Here is a 24,244-nt window from a genome sequence, read left to right as displayed (position 1 = left end):
GGAGACTGAGGAAGCCTGATGCAGCTGCCTTAACAAAAACCACAAATACATAATAGATGTCGGGGCAATGGAAGTGTCCGATTCCGTCCGCTTTGACCCGTGACATAAGGGTGTTGTGGTGTGTGATGTCATTACGGGGCGGAGTTTGAGTTGGTTGTGCTTCTAGATATTGTCTTATTGTGTTTGATGGTGCCCTCTGCTGTTTTGTGTGTATGTACTGGGTGTAATATGTTGAATTGGGTTCGTTTGAGCCTTGGTTTTTGATGTGTGAAATCATTAGCAGTGTTTGTAGTTAGGGACGTAAGGTCTGGAAGCTTCTTCAGTGAGTTACCAATTTAATTTAATTTTATTATTATTTTTTTCCTAATTGGTTTTGCTGTTTGTAGTGCAGTAAGGCGTTTAATATATTGTGTAGCTTCTGTGGTTAGGTATGAATATTACATTTGAAATAGAACAGTCCTATGTTGCCGTCAGAGATGGGGGAGGAAATGTTGTCTGTTATTAAATTCCTCCAGTTATTTGGACTGATTGGTGAAATTGCAAAGAGAGTAATATTTGTTGCGAGAACATGAGGTTGATCAGAGTTCAGTCGTCTCGGACCAGGGACGGCTAAATGTGGCGGTGTCAGCATGCATGCACGTGTGTGTGTGTGTGTGTATTTTCTTTTGTTCTGTTGGTAGTGTGAAGTAAGTGAAAATGATGTATATGGCATATGCACCCCTCCAGAGGTGTCTAGGCTGCCAGAAGATATAAGCCTGTAAATTTGAAGTCCTCAGATACTCAAAAGCAAAATAAACAAGTGCCTTATGAATCGTTTCTCCTGCAATTTAATGAGAACAATTGGACTTTTGTGATGTAAATATCTGTTAATACTAGAGTTCACATTAAAGAGGCTTTCAGTTTCACTGGAACATAGACAGCTATCGTTTCTTTGAAACCATTAGAGTTAAATAAATGCTTAGTATGATGTAGTTGATAAAATCAGCAATTGAGAGAAGATACAGTGTTGGCCTCTTTTTAAGCTATTGGCCAGAATCCTTTATCAGACTGAGAAACACATATATACGCGTGTGTGCATGCTTTTGTGTGCATGCGTTTGTGTGTTTTTGCTTGTTTCTCAGCCTGATGATTATTTTGTCTGACTGCTAAAAAATCTCATAGTCTACTTTTAAAAGTGCCTTCTCTAAGTGGCCAGTAGTAATCTATCCATATTCATATTGTTATTCCAGCCTGTATTTTCTGTTAAGTAATGCGTCTAGTCATCATTAATTAGGTTAGTACTAGTTACGCTTTGTTGTGAGTGTATTTATAGATGTACCCTACAGTGGCTGCTGCTGCTTATTAATTTATAACTTGATTCATTCCACAGCCCTGAAGGCTCTCATTGATAGTAGGATTTACAGAACATGGGGCGTGAATGAAATAATGAATTGTGGGATACAGGCTGCACCATGTGTGATACATTCCTGGGGGCTATAATTTATTAGTGTGGCTTGTTTTCTGTCAATTGTTTTGTGCTTCGTGCTGCCTATTTATGCAGCTAAAACTGGTGGGCAGAGGTAACGTGTAGGGCTTTTAGATGTAAATAAGTTCACCACTATTTGTGGAGCTGTGAAAACATCTGCCGGTTCAGGACCAAAATACTGAGAGATAAAGTAAATGTGCAAATATTACTTAAAGCTCTAGGAAAATAATTGACATTTTATTATATAGCTGTGTTATAGATAACATTAATTCCATCATGTCTTGCGTGCAGATAGTCAATTTTGTTTGGCTACCAGTTATTTGTTGAAGATAATCTTTCAGGAAGAAAAGGTCACTATATTTCTTGCACTGGTGGGATGTGTTTAATACCTTTGACTTGTGGTGATTTAAAGTTAGACCTGAACCACAGTGCCCCCAGTTGCTCGGCTGATTAGTGCTACCTTCATAAACGAGGTCTGTTCAAAAAATTCTGGAACTTTGCCCTGAAAATTTGTCCATGCTTACCTTTTACTTACTGTGCATGGTATCCTCCGAAACACTATCCTCCACAATTATTATCCTGCTCCCAATGCCATTTCAACTTTTGGAACTGGTCTTGGTACACCTTTTGCTGGATTGTACAAAGTGCTATCTTCAATTTTCTTTTATCTCATCTATCATTGCACATCTTCATCCTTTCAACAGGATTTCAACTCTGGAAATAAATAAAAGTCCACAGGGGCCAGATCTGTAGTGTGTGGCAGATGAAGCGGCACAGCGATTTCATTTTTTGTGCAATAGTCGTGCACCAACAGTGAGTTGGCTGAAACCAGATGTAAACAATAATGAAATTCTAAACTCAGATTGGAATGTGTACTGCAGAGACAGGCTGGACAGTGAAGGGGGAGACGTGTTTATAGCAATAAAAAGTGCAATAGTATCAAAGCAAATTGACGGAGATCCGAAATGTGAAATAATTTGTGTGAAGGTCACGGTTAAAGCAGGCTCAAACATGGTAATTGGATATCTCTATAGACCCCCTGGTTCAGCAGCTGTGGTGGCAGAGCACCTGAAGGAAAAGTTGGAAAATATTTTGAGTAGATTTCCCCACCATGTTACAGTTCTGGGTGGAGATTTTAATTTGCTGGATATAGACTGGGAGACTCAAGCATTTATAACGGGTGGCAGGGACAAAAAAATCCAGTGAAATATTTTTAAGTGCTTTACCTGAAAACTACATTGAGTAGTTAAACAGAGAACCGACTCGTTGAAACAGTTAACGCAGAACAGGGAATCAGCGATCATAAAGTGGTTACTGCATCAATGATTTTGGCCGTAAATAGAAATATTAAAAATGGTAGGAAGATTTTTCTGGTTAGCAGAAGTGATTTCAGAGTACTTGATGGCTCAACACAAAAGTTTTGTCTCAAGTACAGATAGTGTTGAGGATCAATGGACAAAGTTCAAAACCATTGTACAATATGCATTAGATGAGTATGTGCCAAGCAAGATCGTAAGAGATGGAAAAGAACCACCGTGGTACAACAACCGAGTTAGAAAACTGCTGTGGAAGCAAAGGGAACTTCACAGCAAACATAAATATAGCCAAAGCCTTGCAGACAAACAAAAATTACGCGAAGCGAAATGTAGTGTGAGGAAGGCTATGCGAGAGACGTCAATGAATTCGAAAGTAAAGCTCTATGTACTGAATTGGCAGAAAATCCTAAGAAATTTTGGTCTTCTGTCCAAGCGGTAGGTGGATCAAAAAAAAATGTCCAGGCTCTCTGTGACCAAAATGGTACTGAAACCGAGGATGACAGACTAAAGGCTGAAATACTAAATGTCTTCTTCCAAAGTTGTTTCACAGAGGAAGACTGCATTGTAGTTCCTTCTCTAGATTGTCGCACAGATGAAAAAATGGTAGATATCGAAATAGACGACAGAGGGATAGAGAACAATTAAAATCGCTCAACAGAGGAAAGGCTGTTGGACCTGATGGGATACCAGTTCGATTTAACACAGAGTACACGAAGGAACTTGCCCCCCTTCTTGCAGCAGTGTACCATGGATCTCTAGAAGAGCGTAGTGTTCCAAAGGATTGGAAAAGGGCACAGCTCAGCCCCATTTTCAAGAAGGGACATCAAATAGATGTGCAGAACTGTAGACTTATATCTCTAACGTCGATCAGTTGTAGAATTTTGGAACACGTATTATGTTAGAGTATAATGACTTTTCTGGAGACTAGAAATCTATTCTATAGGAATCAGCATGGGTTTCAGATAAGACGATCGTGTGAAACCCAGCTCACGCTATTCGTCCATGAGATTCAGAGGGCCATAGACATGGGTTCCCAGGTAGCTGCTGTGTTTCTTGACTTCCGCAAGGCGTTCGATACAGTTCCCCACAGTCATTTAATGAACAAAGTAAGAGCATACGGACTATCAGACCAATTGTGTGATTGGATTGAAGAGTTCCTAGATAACAGAACACACCATGTCATTTTCAGTGGGCACAAGTCTTCCGAAGTAAGAGTGATTTCAGGTGTGGTGCAGGGGAGTGTCGTAGGACTGTTGCTATTCACAATATACATAAATGACCTTGTGGAAAACATCGGAAGTTCACTGAGGCTTTTTGTGGATGATGCTGTGGTACATCGAGAGGTTGAACAATGGAAAATTGTACTGAAATGCAGGAGGATCTGCAGCGAATTGACACATGGTGCAGGGAATGGCAATTGAATCTCAATGTAGACAAGTGTAATGTGCTGTGAAGACATGGAGAGAAAGATCCCTTATCATTTAGCTACAATATAGCAGGTCAGCAACTGGAAGCAGTTAATACCATAAATTATCTGGGAGTACTCATTAGGAGTGATTTGAAATGGAATAATCATATAAAGCAGATGCCAGACTGAGATTCTTTGGAAGCATCCTAGGGAAATGCAATCCGAAAACAAAGGAAGTAGGTTACAGTACACTTCTTCGCCCACTGCTTGAATACTGCTCACCAGTGTGGGATCCGTACCAGGTAGGGTTGATAGATGAGATAGAGAAGATCCAACGGAGAACAGCGCGCTTCGTTACAGGATCATTTAGTAATTGCGAAAGCATTACGAAGATGATAGATAACCTCCAGTGGAAGACTCTGCTGGAGAGACGCTCAGTAGCTCAGTATGGGCTTTTGTTGAAGTTTCGAGAACATACCTTCACTGAGTAGTCAAGCAGTACATTGCTCCCTCCTACGTATATCTCACGAAGAGACCGTGAGGATAAAATCAGAGAGATAAGAGCCCACACAGAGACATACCAACAATACTTCTTTCCACAAACAGTACAAGACTGGAATAGAAGGGAGAACCAATAGAGGTACTCAAGGTACCCTCCACCACACACCGTCAGGTGGCTTGCGGAGTATGGGGTACCCTCCACCACACACCGTCAGGTGGCTTGCGGAGTATGGATGTAGATGTAGATAAATGTGCAGGTGCATTATTGTGCTGCAAGAGCCATGAATTGTCACCACATTCAGGCCATTTCCCTCACATTTTCCATGAACCCAAAAAAAGACAAGCCATAAGTTTATGTAAATGTAGTGAACAATATAACACAGGAATTAGCTTAAGTTTTCAGGGAACTTCTCAACAGAATAGGAGGAGTGACACATGAAGAAACTCTTCATGTATATTTGTAGGTTCTTGGATTATTGCTAAGATTTTTGAATTCTTGTAGTAACTTATTGAAAATGGAAGCAGTAGTATTCTTTTCTGCACAAGGAAGTGTGATCCAAATGCAGATTGGATTTCTGCCTAGTATTAACTGAGTGAAAGCTGCTAATTCTTTGGAATAAGCTGATATTCCAAACACCTTGAAATTTGAACTGTTCAGTTTTACTAAGCATATGCCCATTCTGTGAAATTAAAACATTGGGTTTTGTTGAATTGTTTGTTAGAAACTGGAAAAATTTAGCATTAGATTACTTTCTACAGACCATGAACTTGTCGTGAACTGCGCTATTTGAAATAGTGCCAACATTTCACACAACACCCTTTACTACCAAGCTATTATTATCTGAAAACAGAAGTACTTTAGAATCATCTGTAATACTAAAGGGCATATCATTTATATAAATAAGGAACAGGAGTGGTCCCAACAGTGACCCCGGGGGCACCTCCCTGCCCCCATTTAACCATGCCCCCACTCAGACCCCACATTGTAGCCATTTTCAACACTGTGGATAATGACCTTCTGGTGTTGTTAAAGTAAGAGGTGAACCAGTTGTGAGCTACCCATAGTAATCCAACTTCTGGAGCAATATTTTGTGATCAACATGGTCAAATACCATGGTTAAATAAAAAAAGAAGCTTAGTGTTCTAAAATCTTTTGTTTAATCCATTTAGTACATCACAGAGAAAAGAGAAATAGCATTTTCAGTTGTTAAACCATTTCTTAAACTGAACTTTATATTTGATAGTAAATTATCTGAAATGAAATTGTCAATTATCCTTATGTACACAGTTTTTCCAATAACTTTAGCAATCGCTAATGGCATGGAAATAAGTCTAAAATTGTCTACATTATCCCTTTCTTCCTTTTTATAAAGAAACTTTACTGCTGAGTGCTTTAATCGTTCAGGAAAGATACCATTCTTAAAGGAAAAATTACAAATGTAGCTAGGTATCGGACAAACATGTGCAGCACACTACTTTAGTACTCTGTTAGGTATGCCGTCATATCCATGAGCCCCCTTGTAAGTATCACAGACGATGATTTCAGACATTAGTCTCAGAAAAGTATTTCCCAAGAGAGTTATATGATTCCCTGTAGAAACTAAGATTTTATTTAACCCACAAGCAATGCTCAGAAAGTGATTGTTAAATACAGTACAGTCTGCGTCTACATCCTTAACTCTGTCTACAGCGAATGTGTACCTCTTCACACACCTTTAGAGGCTGTCGCTGTAAGGATGTGGACGCCCCAGCCTATTACTGTCTGCAGTTTGTATCTTCCGCCAGATGGTGATGTCTCGCGTCATGTGTTGGCTGCATTGATAGCACAACTGCCTCCTCCTTTTGTGTTACTGGGCGACCTTAACGCCCATAACCCCCTGTGGGGTAGCGCCGCGATTACTGGCCGGGGTAGAGATGTCGAGACTCTTTTCTCGCAGCTTGACCTCTGCCTCTTAAACACGGGAGAGCCGACACATTTCAGCGTAGTCCATGGCACATTTTCGGCCATCGACCTTTCTATCTGCAGCCCCGGACTTTCATCATCCATCCACTGGAGTGTCCATGACGACTTATGTGGTAGTGACCATTTCCCCATCTTTCTGTCACTACCACAGCGTCACTCTTCTGAACGCCCCTCCAGATGGGCTCTGAATAAGGCTGATTGGGGCTTGTTCTCCTTTCTCGCCACTATCGCACCTCCTTCCCATGACACCATTGATGCGGTGGTTCAGTCGGTCACCACCGGCATCGTTTCTGCGGCGGCATCTGCGATTCCCTGTTCATCCGGGTCCCCTCGGCGGAGGACTGTGCCTTGGTGGGCGCCCGAGATCGCAGAGGCGATTAGAGATCGCCGGCGGGCTCTTCAACGCCATAAGCGGCACCCGTCCTTGGAGAACCTCATCGTTTTTAAACAGCTCCGTGCCCGTGCCCGACGCCTTATTCGCCAACGGAAGCAGGAGTGCTGGGAACGGTATGTTTCCACCATTGGTGTCCGTACCTCTGCATCGCAGGTTTGGGCTAAGATAAGGCGACTCCATGGCTATCGGCCACCTGTCTCTGTCCCTGGGCTTTCGCTGAATGGAGTGGTGTGTCCTGACTCCGACACGATTGCGGACCGGTTAGCAGTGCATTTTGCTCAGTGTTCCGCATCTACGAATTACCCACTGGCCTTCCGCTCCCGGAAAGAGCGGTTGGAAAGTTGGAGGCTTTCCTTTCACACGCGCCACGCGGAGTCGTACAATGCTCCTTTCAGCGACTGGGAATTCCAGAGTGCACTATCTGCTTGCCCTGATACGGTTCCTGGGCCAGACCGCATCCACAGCCAGATGCTGAAACACCTCTCTGTGAATTGCCAGCGACGCCTCCTAGATGTTTTCAACCGCATCTGGGTTGAGGATGTGTTCCCGTCTCAATGGCGAGAAAGCATCGTCCTCCCCGTGTTGAAACCTGGCAAGAACCCGCTGGAGGTGGACAGCTACCGCCCCATAAGCCTCACCAACGTTCTTTGCAAGTTGCTAGAACGTATGGTGAGTGGAGGTTGAGTTGGCTCCTCGAGTCTCGAGGCCTTCTGGCTCCGTCTCAGGGTGGGTTCCGTAAAGGCCGCTCTGCCGTCAATAATCTGGTCTCCCAAGAGTCTGCCGTCTGTACAGCCTTTGCACGCCGCCAACATCTGGTTGCCGTCTTCTTCGACATGCGGAAGGCGTACGATACGACTTGGCGATATCACATCCTGGCCACACTTCATGGGTGGGGTCTTAGGGGCCCGCTCCCGATTTTTATTCAGAATTTTCTGTCGTATCGTTCCTTCCGCGTGCAAGTTGCTGCGTCCCATAGTTCCTCCCGGGTCCAGGAGAACGGGGTGCCACAGGGGTCTGTCCTCAGTGTCTCCCTGCTTTTAATTGCGATCAATGGGCTCGCTGAGGCGGTGGGATCGTCCGTCGCAGCTTCGTTGTACTCAGACGACTTCTGCCTCTACTACAGCTCCGCTGGCATTCCAGTTGCTGAGCGCCAGCTGCAGGGCGCTATCCGCAAGGCGCAGTCGTGGGCTGTAGCGCACGGCTTCCAGTTTTCAGCCGCTAAGACCTGCGTTATGCATTTCTGCCGGCGTCGCACGGTTCACCCTGAGCCACGCCTTTACCTTGACGGTGAACCTCTTGCTGTGGTAGAGACGCATCGGTTCTTGGGACTGGTTTTTGATGCCCGGTTGAGTTGGCTGCCTCATATTAGGCAGCTTAAACAAACATGCTGGCGGCATTTAAACGCTCTCCGTTGCCTTAGCCACACCGGATGGGGTGCCGATCAGTCCACCCTTCTCCGGCTGTATCAAGCGCTGATCCAGTCCCGCCTTGATTATGGGTGTGTGGCTTATGGTTCGGCATCGCCATCAGCATTGCAATTGCTGAATCCCATCCATCGCTGCGGGATCCGACTCGCCACAGGAGCATTTCGGACAAGCCCTGTTGACAGCTTACTTGTGGAGGCTGGTGTTCCTCCATTGCGGATCCGGTGCGACCGACTTCTGGCCGCTTATGCTGCCCACGTTTGTAGCTTGCCAGGGCATCCCGACTACCGTCTCCTGTTCCCGAACTCGATCGTCCATCTTCCCGACAGGCGGCCCCGGTCAGGGTGTACGATCGCGGTTCGCATCCGGGCTCTACTGTGTGGGATTGAGTGTTTTCCTCTCCCGCCTGTTTTCCGGGCCAATCTCCGTGTGCCCCCTTGGTGTGTGCGCCGACCATGCGTTCGGCTGGATTTGGCACAGGGTCCGAAAGACTCGGTCCCTCCTCCGGCCCTCCGCCGCCGCTTTGTTTCTCTCCTTGCCGAGTTTCCCCGATCTGCCGTGGCCTATACCGACGGTTCGATGGTCTCTGGTCGCACTGGTTACACTCTTACTCTAGAGGATCATTGTGAGCAACGGTCGCTGGCACCCGGGAACAGTGTATACACTGCCGAGTTGGTTGCCATCTATCGCGCCCTAGAGTATATCCGCTCCCGCTCAGGTGAGTCCTTTGTCATCTGTAGTGACTCCCTGAGTGGTTTACGAGCTCTTGACCAGTGCTTTCCTCGTTCCCGTCTGGTGATGGCCATCCACGAGTCGCTCCATGCTCTTGCCCGTTGCGGCCGCTCCGTGGTCTTTGTTTGGACCCCAGGTCATGTCGGCATCCCGGGCAATGAGCGGGTTGACACGCTGGCTAAACAGGCAGTGAGTTCACCGGCTCTGGAACTCGGCCTTATGGAGTGTGATCTCCTGTCGCTTTTGTGCCAGAAAGTGCTTGGTGCCTGGGGTGACGAGTGGCGCACCCTGCCCACGCCCAACAAACTTCGGGCGGTGAAGGAGACGACCGGTGTGTGGCGCTCCTCCATGCGGGCCTCTCGGAAGGACTCTGTCGTCCTCTGCCGGCTGCGCGTTGGCCACACGTGGCTGACGCACGGCCATTTGTTGCGCCGGGAGGACCCACCGCTATGTCGCTGCGGGGCAGCTCTGACGGTGGTCCTCATTTTGGTGGACTGCCCGCTTTTAACAGGACTCAGGCAGACGTTTGCGCTGCCTGATACCCTCCCTGCCCTTTTATGTGATGACGTTGCTATGGCGGACTTCGTGTTGAGTTTTATTCGGGCAGGGGGTTTTTATCGTATGATTTGAGTGTTTGTCCTTTTATTTCCTGTATTGACTTGGGCCTTTGGCCTGTGGTTTTAAACTGTGGGTTTTAATGTCATTTGGTGGTTGGCTTTTCCTTATTTTCATGGTCGGCCAACCACCTTCACACTCGGTGTGATTTTAGTTCCGTTTGTCTGGTCTTTGTCTGTCTTTCTTGTATTGTGTCGTCCCTTGTCTCAGTTCTCCGTTTTTAACGACTGACAGTTTTTATTTCGTGTGATTTTATCGTGGAACAAGGGACCGATGACCTTAGCAGTCTGGTCCCTTCAATCCCACACCCAACCCAACCCCTAAATACTGTACATATATCTGACATGTCAGTAACAGAAATGTTTTTACTATGAACTGACTTAATGTCGTTGACCTTGTGCTGCTGACCAGACACTTCTTGCATGACTGACCATATGGTTTTAATTTTATCCTGTGAATTAGCTATTCTATTTGTGTACCATATACTCTTTGCCTTCCTAATAATATTTTTAAGCATCTTAGAATACTGTTTGCAATGGGATACTGTAGCTTGATTGTGACTATTTCTAACATTTGATACAATTCCCACTTTGTTGTACATGATATCCTTATGCCACTAGTCAGCCACCTGGGCTTCCTTTTACTGCTGTTACCCTTTTTAGAACATTCTAATGGAAAGCAACTTTCAAAGAGCATGAGATCCCCCAGGGGGATCCACCAAAGGCAAATGGTCTTCTCCTTTGCCGACTTGAAGTTTGTCTTTGATGGTGTTGCCACGTGATACCTTAGCCTGGCCAGCCTCCGTGTCACCAGTGTGCACCACCAACTGTTTATCTGCGTTGGACTCCACAGACCAACAGCACAAGCCAGCTGATGCTTCTGTGGACCTCATGGAGCAGGATCCTTCTGTTTCTGTGCCCTGTAGCAGCAACTCTAGCGTCTATGGTGTGGATTCCTCTCCCCCATTCCTTCCTCACTGTAGCCCACTCCATCTTGCTAAGTCACCAGCACATGTAGCTAGTGGCTAGTCCATGTGGTCGGGCTGTTGTGCACCCATCTGCCTGAGACCCTGACAACACAGGGATCACACTACTGATACAAGAGCTGTTCCTTCTCCATGTATACCAAGGAGCGGTTGCTTCCCAGAGCATCAGAACTCCCGGCAACGACTGCTGTGCCAGGTGGCTCTGACTGGGTGGCATCCATGGGGAGAGCGTTAATCAGGGTGAGTGGTATCAGGGTGGATGCTTGGTGCATGAAGCATATCAAGCTGCAAAAATCTGCCTGTTCTCAAATTGCCATCTCTTAGAATGGTGAAGGATCATTGAATGCTGCTTTGTATGATCCGGCAGCCTTCCCTTCCTGGCTACACCGTGGGAGGAGGGCCAGGCTTTACATCTTGGGATGGAACAGTTTCGCCGCTACCTCATCTGTACTAGGACCGATGGGGACACATTCACCACCACAAAGTCATTGTCTTTTGTGGAGAATATCAAGGACAAGTTTGGTGAAGTAGAGTCTCTCAGTAAGATGTGGTCAGGCTCCCTGTTGACTAAAGCTGCTTCTCCCACCTAGTCTACAGCTTTTCATGCTTGTGATCATCCTGGCAATGTCCCAGTGTCTATTACCCCTCACCAATCTGTGAATGTGGGCCAGGAAGTTATTTTTCATAGGGACTTCATCATGCAAACTGATCAGGAACTCTGTGCTGTGTTCATTTTGTTTGGTATGTGCATAAGAGCCACAAAGACAGCCACACTAATACCAGGGTCTTCATTCTAGATTTCGAGGGGGATACCCACCCAGAGAAAGTCAAGGTTATGTGCTACAAATGAGACATGAAGCCGCATGTCCCACCACCCACGAAGTGCTTTTGATGCTTGCATTTTGGACATATGTCTTCCTGCTGTACTGCGGACCCTCTCTGTAGTGATGTAGACACCCACTCTATGAGAGAAGCCCCTGCGTTCTGCCACCTTTGTGTGTCAATTGTCATGAGCGCCACTCCCCTAGCTCGCCGGATTGCCCAGCTAACAAGAGAGGAAAGAAGATCCAAGAGTACGGAGCCCTGGATCCCTGTCTTATGCTGAGGCTCGCAAAAAATATGAGAGACTCCAACCAGTGTCCATTTCTTCAACTTGTGCCTCTGTTACAATCTTTTCCACTCCTACCTCTTCCTTACCTCAGCCTGTCCCCCTCCCCTTTAGTTCCCATGACCTCCCATCCAGGAGCCGCTCCCCCTCCTGGGCCGAAGAAGTGTGTCCCCCCGCCCCCCTTCTTCGACGCCTGCCGATGGTGGGGCTCCCCCCCTCCCACATTGCCCTCCCAAGTACCCCTCTCCCAGACATTTCTCAGGCCGGAAGCCTCCTACCACAACTTGGCCATGAAACACACCACCTGTGCCCACCAAGGTTGCCTACTCTCTTCCCTGGAGGCGCCATCTGCCCTTCACAACCCATGGCTGACATCTTATTTATGGATGTCACCCCATCTTTGTTAGTGACAACCACTGACTGAGTGACATGACCACCTCTTGGCTTCTTTATGTCTATCCTGGACTCTTGCCACATGATCATCCAGTGGCAACAGGTACTATCTTCACGTACTGGAAATAAAACATCTTGTTTCCTCCCATTCTGCATTCTGTCTTGCTCTTCAAGAAGCACACTTCTGTGATGACTACTCTCCAACATTTCATGGTTATGGGGAGTTCTGTCAGAACCATGCCAGCCCCAGGATAGCATCTGGCGGGGACTGCACTTTGATTCACTCCAATGTCATTAATGACTAGATCCCCCTTTGTAACAACCTGGAAACAATAGTGAACAGAGAGCAAATGACTATGGCAATTACCCTTTGTAATGTCTACCTCCCTTCAGATAGGCCACTTCCTTATGTTGAACTGTCTACCTTAATATAGCAACTTCTGCTTCCGTTTCTCCTCCTTGGGGACTTCAATGCATACCATCCCCTGTGGGGGAGTGCCTAATTCACCATCTTATCAGAGACTTTGATTTGCATCTCCTCAGTGATGGTTCCTCCACCCACTTCAGTGCCGCTCATGGCACCTTTACTGCTGTTTATTTCACGATCTCCTCCCTGCTCTCGTGGCTTCCCTATATTGGTCATCCCATGATGATATTTGCGACGGTGGCCACTTTCCGCTTCAACACCTCCCTCTTGAATTGCATTGATACAGTCATGCAAGGCATCTCTGCCACTATTCTCCATGTTGCTGTCACTGCTGTCCCCATATCCATGGGTCCCCCCTCATTATTGACAGGTACTGTGGTGGTCCAAAAATAGAAAGCTGACAGGTTGCCCCATATTTATCACTTAAGGACTACATGCATGCGGAAGCTTAATGCTCTCTGCCTCTGGCCCACACAATTTGGAGTGCAGACAGTACCAGTCTGTTCCATCTTTACCATGCTCTGGTCTTCTCCAGACTAGACTATGGTACTCAGGTTAATGGCTCAGCAGCTTCTTCCACTGTGCAAATACTTGACATGCACCATTGTGGGGTGCCTCTGGCTATTGGTGCCTTTCGCACTAGCCCTGTTGACAGTCTCTTCACAGAAATGGGGATTCCCCCTCTATAGATACAATGGAGTCAACTCCTGGTTTCTTATACAATCACCATTCACCAATTCCCTGACCATCCTGTGTACCCTGACCTCTTTGCAAACGAGGGATGTCTCCCTCATGACAACTGCCCACGAGTGGGATTGCCAGTTAGAATGCATATCACTTCTCTCTCTCAGGATCTCCATCTCCACTCACTGCCCCCTCTTGGATGGTGCCTAGACCACATATTAGGACTGAACCATTCCTGGGTCCTTTAGGTCTCTGTCACTCCTGTGGTTTTTCGGCTTCTTGTACATGCCATCCTTGCAGAATTCCAGGGTGCCATCATCTTCTACACTGATGGTTCTAAGACAATAGATAAGGTGGGATACGCTTTCATGTCTCCTACTGGCTTAGAACACTATTTATTGCTAGGATCATGTAGTTGTTCACAGCAGAGTTTTTAGCCATCTACAGAAACTGCCATTTTGTTTCTCACGCATCACCCTCCTCACCCTATTTAGTTCCTCCTTTGCATTTCGTAACTGCACCTGAAGGGCACAGATTTTACGCTCCTGCTCCTCTATCAACTTATTTCTACTACAAATTCTGCCTTTTCGGGAGAGGATCTCACTAGAATGCTTGCTGGGTTCGCCACTGCATTCCCCCCAGTGAAAATACTTTGAACATATCTCACATCACTCTCTACTACTTACCAACCTACGACAAGGCCCCCACTTCTCATTCATGGTAAAATGTTAACAGTTACTGAAAGAACTAAATTTCTGTGTTATCTAAATTCAATTGCAATAGTAGAACTGTTTAAAGAATTATATTAAAAACAGATTCCAAGACTTACCAAGCGGGAAAGCGCCGGTAGATAGGCACAATGAATAAAACACACAAACACACACACAGAATTTGAGCTTTCGCAACCGGCGGCTGCTTCGTCAGGAAAGAGGGAAGGAAAAGGAAAGATGAAAGGATGTGGGTTTTAAGGGAGAGGGTAAGTAGTCATTCCAATCCCAGGAGCGGAATAAAGAATTAATTAATCTCGAATTTCTCTCTCTACTAAAAAAGCAACTACTGTTATTAATTCTACTAAACCACAAGTAATATGAATAGCACAAAAAATTCTCACAATTTCATATCTCAAAACAAAAATTCAAGTGACCACTGGAACACTCAATGAAATTAAACATGTTGAGCGAAAGTTTTACTGAAATATTTCACTACAAACAATAAGAAACATCGACTGCAAACTACCATACTAAATTTAATAAATGACTTCAACGTGCAAACAACTCTATAAAAAACAGTGGGCAAAAGTTTATTAAACCATTATTTCATCAGAAACAGCATGAGACACTGTTAAAAACTACTAAATTTAATAACTGAATAACAGTGCACAAACAACCTTGTCAGAACTTAAGAATCACTACATCTGCAACAGCATGCTGAGAAATGTAAACACACTGCTAATATTTGGATGAACGATTGGAAACTACTGAATTTAATATTCAAATATAGTGCATAAAAAATATTGTTATCACTTAGCTTTAGAACCACCACACCTGCAACCATATGCCACAAAATCTAAACTCACTGCTCACCAGTTATGATTCTCTTAAGGAACGTCTTATTCTCATATGTGCAATTCAAAAGCTCTTCACATATTTTGAGGCGAAGGTCTTTCTGGTCTTGACTCTTGAACCGTGGGACAAATTTGGTAGCAAGACAACACATCCAAAGATGCTGTGTCAGGATTTGAAGACATGATCCAACAAAAATGTTACATTCTTCTGCAATTTCTCAAATAGTCAGCTTTGACTGACAAGCACATTTTTGTTGACATTCTTGGCATGAGCATTGTCGGTAGATGTCGAAGGGCATCCTAAGCGAGGGTCATCTTTAACTTCCATCTGCCCATTTTTAAACTGTGTGAACCATTTGTAACACCAAGTACTGCTCAAGCACTTATCACCATAGGCTTACAGCATCATTTAATGTGTCTGTGTAAAGGTTTTCTTGAGTTTCATGCAAAATTTAATGCAGACGCATTGCTCCTATAATCTTACCATATTGAAATTCGCAAACTGTATGATTCAACACTCTACTCAATACAGCACTGAACAATAACTAACTGACATACAACAGTGAAACTTCCGGCAGTTACACATTGGACACAAGCATGTGCAGGGATGCCAACTGCGTTTCACTCCAATAAACCACTGGCGCTAAATTGTGAATGTTCCGTAATTTCTTGAACAGACCTCTACAATAACAGGAAAAAGTATTCATACACTGTTGTTGATGAAGAATAACTTTAAAGGTCAAAAACATAAATGTTTTTGGTAAACTAACAGTGTGGTGTTTCCTTCCTAATTTGCACATATGAAAGGATTGGCCTTTTGCAAAATTAAACAAATTACCAGCTGGCTTCACACTATGGAGAAAAACTATTTGTGCACTACTTGATACGTAAACATAGAAATGGCTAACAAACCACTTGCAGCAAAGGATGCCTTCAGCAGCAAGCTGCACCTCATGCTTTTTAGTTCTGGCAATGCGGTGAATGTCATGCACAGCAAAATGGGCCACAAACGGATGGAAACAACTTCAGAGGAAGGGCAGATAGTTATCTCCCAATATGAAAAGGGAAGATCATTTTCAGAAATAAGTGATATTATTAGAAGAAGCCAGACAACTATGCAGTCCATAGTATTGAGGAAGAAATTCTCTCATTAATTATGAGAGAAGAAATTGATCATAGTAGCTAACACAAAGAGAATGAAATATTCAAGAAAGGCAATAGGAGTAATCCAGAAAATTACAGGCCCACATCATTAATGTCAATATGCAGCAGGTTTTTGAAACATATATAGTGTTTGAACATTATGAATTACCTTAACGAGAATGCTCTATTGATACATAGTCAACACAGTTTTAGAAAACATCAGTCTTTTGAAACACAAGTAGCTCGTTACTCACTTGAAATGTTGAGTGCTGTTGACAAGGGATTTCAAATTGATTTCGCATTTCAAGATTTCCACTAGGCTTTTAACACTGTAGCTCACAAGCAGCTTGTGATTTTTGTCTCAGTTATCTGACTGGATTCATGATTTCCTGTCAGAGAGATCACAGTTTGTAATAAGTGATGAAAAGTCATCGAGTAAAAGAGAAGTGATTTTTGACGTTCCCAGAGGTAGTGTTATAGGCCCTCTTCTGCTCCTCATCTGTATAAATGATATAGGAGACAATCTGAGCAGCCTTCGTCAGTTGTTTGTAAATGATGCTGTCATTTGTCTTCTAGTATAGTCATCAGAAAATCAAAACAAATCATAGAATGATTTAGAAAAAATTCTGCATGGTGCGAAAATTGGCACTTAACCTTAAGTAGTGAAAAGCGTGAGGTCATCCACGAGTGCTAAAACAAATTCCTTAAATTTTGGTTACACAATAAATCATTTAAATCTAAAGGCCTTAAATTCAACTAAATACTTAGCAATTACAATTACAAACAACGTAAACTGGAAATAACATATAGAAAATGTTGGGGGAAAGCTAACAAAAAACTGTGTTTTATTGGCAAAATACTTCAAAGATGCAACAGATCTGCTAAAGAGACTGGCTACACAACACTTGTCCACCATATTTTGTAGTACTGCTGTGTGGTATTGGATCCTTATCAGATAGGATTAGTGGAATACATCGAGCTCCCTGCCGCCGTTGGATAAGCAGCTGCCAGCAGCAAGTCGTATACCCCTAGCTTACTTATTTGTCAGATAGTTTAATTAATTTCTTTGCGTGTTTTTGGGTACTTGCATTGTTTAATTCATATATTTTGGGCGTATTATAGTATTTGAGGGTTGTAGCATCGCGCCTTAGTACCTGAATAGTGTAAATTCGCTTAGTCGTTTGTCTTCTGTTTTTGTTTTGAACAGCCAGTGTCGGTTGGTCACAGCCAGTGTGCTCCCTGCCGCCGTTGGATAAGCAGCTGCCAGCAGCAAGTCGTATACCCCTAGCTTACTTATTTGTTAGATAGTTTAATTAATTTCTTTGCATGTTTTTGGGTACTTGCATTGTTTAATTCATATATTTCGGGCATATTATAGTATTTGACAGTTGTAGCATTGCGCTTTAGTGTTTACTTCGTAGATTCTTACTTAAATTGCATGTGAGTTTCGTATAGGAGATGTAATTTCAAGTTTTAGTTACTCTAATCGTAAATTCAGGCAGATTGTAGCGCAGTCGTTAGGCATTTGTACAGGTTAGTTGATACATTCTTTGCGTGTTTCGCTTGCGTTATCTAGGCATGGACTCGTGTTACAGTAACTGTTGTTCAACATTGATTAGAATGGACAGGGACTGTGATTGCTGTGTTCGGATGAGGGCTGACTTGGCATCCCTTCGCTCACAGCTGCAAGCGGCGCTGACTTCGGTCATGCAGCTTGAGGCTGTTGTCAATGGGCACAACTGTGGGGAGCCGGACTTGGGTATCACAGGGATGTCAACCTCGTCACGTCTGTCCCCAGATTGGTCTGCCCCTATGGTTGCCCCGGTTGCTGCCCGCAGTGGGGCTGAGCCCTTGCCTGTGGTTGATTGGGAGGTCGTTCCAAGGCGTGACAGGCAGCAAAAGGCATCCCCGGAGGCTGATCAGAAAGCCTCCCCGGTGCGTCTGACAAACCGGTTTCAGGCACTGTCTCTGGCTGAGCCAGATGCAGCTGCCTGCCCTGTTTCAGAGGATCATTCTCAGCCTTCAAGGTCCGGGCAATTGCAGAGAGTGGGCTTATTGGTAGTTGGGAGCTCCAATGTTAGGTGCGTAATGGGGCTCCTTAGGGATATGGCGGCGAAGGAGGGGAAGAAATCCAGTGTGCACTCCGTGTGGAGTCACTCCTGATGTGGAAAGGGTCCTTCCGGATGCCATGAAGAGCACAGGGTGCAGCCAGCTGCAGGCGGTGGCACATGTCGGCACTAATGACGTGTGTCACTTTGGATCTGAGGAAATTCTCTCTGGATTCCAGTGGCTATCTGATTTGGTGAAGGCTGCCGGTCTTGCTTACGAGATGAAGGCACAGCTCACCAGGCACAGCAGCATCGTCGACAGAACCGACTGCGGACCTTTGGTGCAGAGCTGGGTGGAGGGTCTGAATCAGAGGCTCAGACGGTTTTGCGACCATGTTGGCTGCAGATTCCTTGACTTGCGCCATAGGGTGGTGGGGTTTCGGGTTCTGCTGAATAGGTCAGGAGTTCACTACACTCAGCTGGCGGCTACACGGGTAGCGGAGGCTGCATGGGCTGGGCGGTTTTTTAGGTTAGAAGGCCTCTGGAAAGTACAGGGTGGGCTGAAATGTCAAAGGGTGCATGGCAAATACAGGACGTGCTTGGATCAAGGAACAGTCGGAATTATAGTTGTAAATTGTTGTTGTTGTGCTGGAAAAGTCCCTGAGCTTCAAGCGCTGATGGAAAGCACAGAAGCTGATATCGTTATAGGTACAGAAAGCTGGCTAAAGCCTGAAATAAGTTTTGCAGAAATTTTTGCGAAGTCTCAGACGGTGTTCAGGAAAGATAGATTAGGCAGAATTGGTGGTGGAGTGTTTGTGTCTGTCAGTAGTGGTTTATCTTGTAGTGAAGTCGAAGTAGATACTCAGTGTGAATTGGCATGGGTGGAGGTTATACTTAACAGCCGAATTAAGTTAATAATTGGCTCCTTCTACCGACCCCCAGACTCCGATGATACAGTTGCGGAACAGTTCAGAGAAAGTTTGAGTCTCGTAACAAATAAATACCCCACTCATACGGTTATAGTTGGTGGGGACTTCAACCTTCCCTCTGTATGTTGGCAAAAATACTTGTTCAAAATCGGTGGTAGGCAGAAAACATCTTCCGAGATTGTCCTAAATGCTTTCTCTGAAAATTATTTCGAGCAGTTAGTCCACGAACCCACGCGAATTGTAAATGGTTGCGAAAACACACTTGACCTCTTAGCCACAAACAATTCAGAGCTGACAGAGAGCATCATGACTGATACAGGGATTAGTGATCACAAGGTCGTTGTAGCTAGGTTCAATACAGTTTCTTCCAAATCCATCAGAAACAAACGCAAAATAATTTTATTTAAAAAAGCGGATAAAGTGTCACTAGAAGCCTTCCTAAAAGACAATCTCCATTCTTTCCGAACTGACTATGCAAATGTAGACAAGATGTGGCTCAAATTCAAAGATATAGTAGCAACAGCAATTGAGAGATTCATACCTCATAAATTGGTAAGAGATGGAATGGATCCCCCATGGTACACAAAAAAAGGTCCGAACGCTGTTGCAGAGGCAACAGAAGCAGCATGCGAAGTTCAGAATAATGCAAAATCCCGAATATTGGCTAAAATTTACAGACGCGCGAAATTTGGAACGGACTTCAATGCGAGGTGCCTTTAATAGGTTCCACAACGAAACATTGTCTCGAAATTTGGTAGAAAATCCGAAGAAATTCTGGTCGTATGTAAAGTACACAAGCGGCAAGACGCAGTCAATACCTTCGCTGCGTAGTGCCAATGGTACTGTTACCAACGACTGTGCTGCTAAAGCGGAGTTATTGAACGCAGTTTTCCGAAATTCCTTCACCAGGGAAGACGAATGGAATAGTCCAGAATTTGAAACACGAACATCTGCTAACATGAGTTTCTTAGAAGTAGGTACCTTAGGGGTTGCGAAGCAACTCAAATCGCTTGATACGGGCAAGTCTTCAGGTCCAGATTGTATACCGATTAGGTTCCTTTCAGATTACGCTGATACAATAGCTCCCTACTTAGCACTCATATACAACCGCTCGCTCACCGATAGATCTGTACCTACAGATTGGAAAATTGCGCAGGTCGCACCAGTGTTTAAGAAGGGTAGTAGGTTAATCCATCTAACTACAGACATATAATAATTGACGTTGGTTTGCAGTAGGGTTTTGGAGCATATACTGTATTCAAACATTATGAATGACCTCGAAGGGAGCGATCTACTGACACGTAATCAACATGGCTTCAGAAAACATCGCTCTTGTGCAACGCAGCTAGCTCTTTATTTGCACGAAGTAAAGGCCGCTATTGACAGGGGATCTCAAGTTTATTCCGTATTTCTAGATTTCCGGAAAGCATTTGACACTGTTCCTCACAAGCGACTTCCAATCAAGCTGCGGACCTATGGGGTATCGTCTCAGTTGTGCGACTGGATTCGTGATTTCCTGTCAGGAAGGTCGCAGTTCGTAGTAATAGACGGCAAATCATCGAGTAAAACTGAAGGGATATCAGGTGTTCCCCAGGGAAGTGTCCTTGGACCTCTGCTGTTCCTGATCTATATAAATGACCTGGGTGACAATCTGAGCAGTTCTCTTAGGTTGTTCGCAGATGATGCTGTAATTTACCGTCTAGTAAGGTCATCCGAAGACCAGTATCAGTTACAAAGCGATTTAGAAAAGATTGCTGTATGGTGTGGCAGGTGGCAGTTGACGCTAAATAACGAAAAGTGTGAGGTGATCCACATGAGTTCCAAAAGAAATCCGTTGGAATTCGATTACTCGATAAATAGTACAATTCTCAAGGCTGTCAATTCAACTAAGTACCTGGGTGTTAAAATTACGAACAACTTCAGTTGGAAGGACCACATAGATAATATTGTGGGGAAGACGAGCCAAAGGTTGCGTTTCATTGGCAGGACACTTAGAAGATGCAACAAGTTCACTAAAGAGACAGCTTACACTACACTCGTTCGTCGTCTGTTAGAATATTGCTGCGCGGTGTGGGATCCTTACCAGGTGGGATTGACGGAGGACATTGAAAGGGTGCAAAAAAGGGCAGCTCGTTTTGTATTATCACATAATAGGGGAGAGAGTGTGGCAGATATGATACGCGAGTTGGGATGGAAGTCATTACGGCAAAGACGTTTTTCGTCGCGGCGAGACCTTTTTACGAAATTTCAGTCACCAACTTTCTCTTCCGAATGCAAAAATATGTTGTTGAGCCAAACCTATATAGGTAGGAATGATCATCAAAATAAAATAAGAGAAATCAGAGCTCGAACAGAAAGGTTTAGGTGTTCGTTTTTCCCGCGCACTGTTCGGGAGTGGAATGGTAGAGAGATAGTATGATTGTGGTTCAGTGAACCCTCTGCCAAGCACTTAAATGTGAATTGCAGAGTAGTCATGTAGGTGTAGAAGAGCAGTACATTTTGTGTTACTGAGAAATAGGGGAGAGAGTGTGTTACAGACATGATAAGGGATTTGGGGTAGGCATAATTAAAACAAGGGCATTTCTCATTGTAGCAGGATCTTCTCATGAAATTTCAATCACCAACTTTCGCCTCCAAATACGAAAATATTTTGTTGACGCCGAACTACATAGCTAGAAATGATCATTATAATAAAATAAGGGAAATTAGAACACACACAGAATGAAATAGGTGTTTTTTGCGCATTGTTCAAGAGTAGAATATCATAGATTTATTGTGAAGGGGTTCAATGCTCACCCCCTGCCAGGCACTTAAATGTGATTTGCAGAGCATCTGTATAGATGTAGATGTTAATAAGGATGGTCAAAAAGACCACACATTGTCAGCTTCTGCATTGTCTGCATGTGTTAATGATCTGTTCAGGAAGGAAGTCATACCGAGGGCTGCTCACTATATCTTAACTACTGCAGGCTATATATCTAGAGTATTTAGAAGAAAACCTCAGCAAGAACAATAAGAAATTGAGACTTGAATTTGTTTGAGAGCATATAAGTAAGAACACAAGTTTCTGAGACAAAGAACTGTTCGCAGATGAAAGCAAATTCTGGTCTTCAGTCCAGAGACTGGTTTGATGCAGCTCTCCGTGCTACCCTATCCTGTGCAAGCTTCTTCATCTTGAAGTAACTACTGCACCCTACATCCTTCTGAATCTGCTTAGTGTATTCATCTCGTGCTCTCTCTCTGCAATTTGTATCTCCACTCTGGCCTCTGATATAAATTGGTGATTGCTTGATGCCTCAGAACACGTCCTACCAGCCAATCTCTCCTTCTAATCAAGTTGTGCCACAAATTTCTCTTCTCCCCAATTCTATTCAGTACCTCCTCATTAGCTATGACTATGTGATCTATCCATCTAATCTTCAGCATTCTTCTGTAACACCACATTTCGAATGCTTCTATTGTCTTCTTGTCCAAATTATTTATTGGCCGTGTTTCACTTCCATACATGACTACACTCCATACAAATACTTTCAGAAACGACTTCCTGACACTTAAATTGGTACTTGATGTTAAAAAATTTCTCTTTTTTAGAAACACTTTCCTTGCCATTGCTAGTCTACATTTTATATCCTCCCTACTACTTTGACCATCATTAATTATTTTGCTCTCCAAATAGTAAAACTCATCTACTACTTTAAGTGTTTCATTTTCTAACCTAATTCCCTCAGCATCACCTGATTTAATTCGACTGTATTACATTATCCTCGTTTTGCTTATGTTGATGTTCATCTTTTATCCTCCTTTCAAGACACTGTTCATTCCATTCAACTGCTCTTCCAAGTCCTTTGCTGTCTCTGACAGAATGACAATGTCATCGACAAACCTCAAAGTTTTTATTTCTTCTACATGATTTTTAATTCCTACTCCAAATTTTTCTTTTATTTCCTTTACTACTTGCTTAATATACAGATTGAATAACATTGAGGATAGACTACAACCCTGCCTCACTCCCTTCCCAACCACTGCTTTCCTTTCATGTCCCTCTTATAACTGCCGTCTGGTTTCTGTACAAATTGTAAATAGCCTTTTGCTCCCTGTATTTGATCCCTGCCACCTTCAAAATTTGAAAGAGAGTACTCTAGTCAACATTGTCAAAAGTTATCTCTAAATCTAGAAATGCCAGAAATGTAGGTTTGCCTTTCCTTAACCTATCTTCTAAAATAAGTCGTAGGGTCAGTATTGCCTCATGTGTTCTAGCATTTCTACGGAATCCAAACTGATATTCCACAAGGTCGGCTTCTAACAGTTTTTCCATTCGTCTGTAAAGAATTTGTGTTAGTATTTTGCAGCTATGACTTATGAAACTGATAGTTCAGTAATTTTCACACCTGTCAACACCTGCTTTCTTTGGGATTGGAATTATTATATTCTTCTTGAAGTCTGAGGGTATTTCACCTGTCTCATACATCTTGCTCACCGGATGGTAGAGTTTTGTCAGCACTGGCTCTCCCAAGACTATCAGTAGTTCTAATGGAATGTTGTCTACTCCCAGGGCCTTGTTTTGACTCAGGTCTTTCAGTGATCTGGCAACTCGTCACGCAGTATCATATCTCCCATTTCATCTACATCCTCTTCCATTTCCATAATATTGCCCTCCTGTACATCGCCCTTGTATGGACCCTCTATGTACTCCTTCCACCTTTCTGCTTTCTCTTCTTTGCTTAGAACTGGTTTTCCATCTGAGCTCTTGATATTCATACAGGTGGTTCTCTTTTCCTGTAGGCAGTATCTATCTTACACCTAGTGATAGTAAATTTAATTAAATTGAATGTGAATGTAAATGATGGCAGAATTTTGGTGTAGAGATGACCAAATACTGAACAGAATCACAATCACATTCAACCCATTGTGAAGCAAGGTGGAGTAAGAATGATGATATGGGGATGTATGGCTATATCTGGTAACATGGATAGATTTCAGTATTGAAATATCGTAAAGGAAAATCTGCAAAAAAATGTTGATAGCATGGGTTTAGGCACAGTTTACTACTTTCGACAAGACACTGGCATTAAGCATACTGTGGAAAGTGTTCGTCTGTGTTGTTGTACCAAACTCGCCATGTTCTCAAGTTTCTAATGCAGTCCT

General features: G+C 43.9%; 1 protein-coding gene across 1 annotated transcript in view; it reads left to right on the top strand.

The window, feature by feature from the left end:
• Positions 1-24,244, top strand: part of LOC126278264 (SNAPIN protein homolog) — a 28,892-nt gene that overhangs the window by 3,975 nt on the left and 673 nt on the right. The window lies entirely within an intron of this gene.

This window comes from Schistocerca gregaria, chromosome 6, assembly GCF_023897955.1.
Source record: "Schistocerca gregaria isolate iqSchGreg1 chromosome 6, iqSchGreg1.2, whole genome shotgun sequence".
In the NCBI taxonomy this organism is placed as follows: Eukaryota; Metazoa; Arthropoda; class Insecta; order Orthoptera; family Acrididae; genus Schistocerca; species Schistocerca gregaria.
The sequence above is the reverse complement of the archived record's forward strand: the minus strand, read 5'-3'. Positions and strand labels throughout refer to the sequence as shown.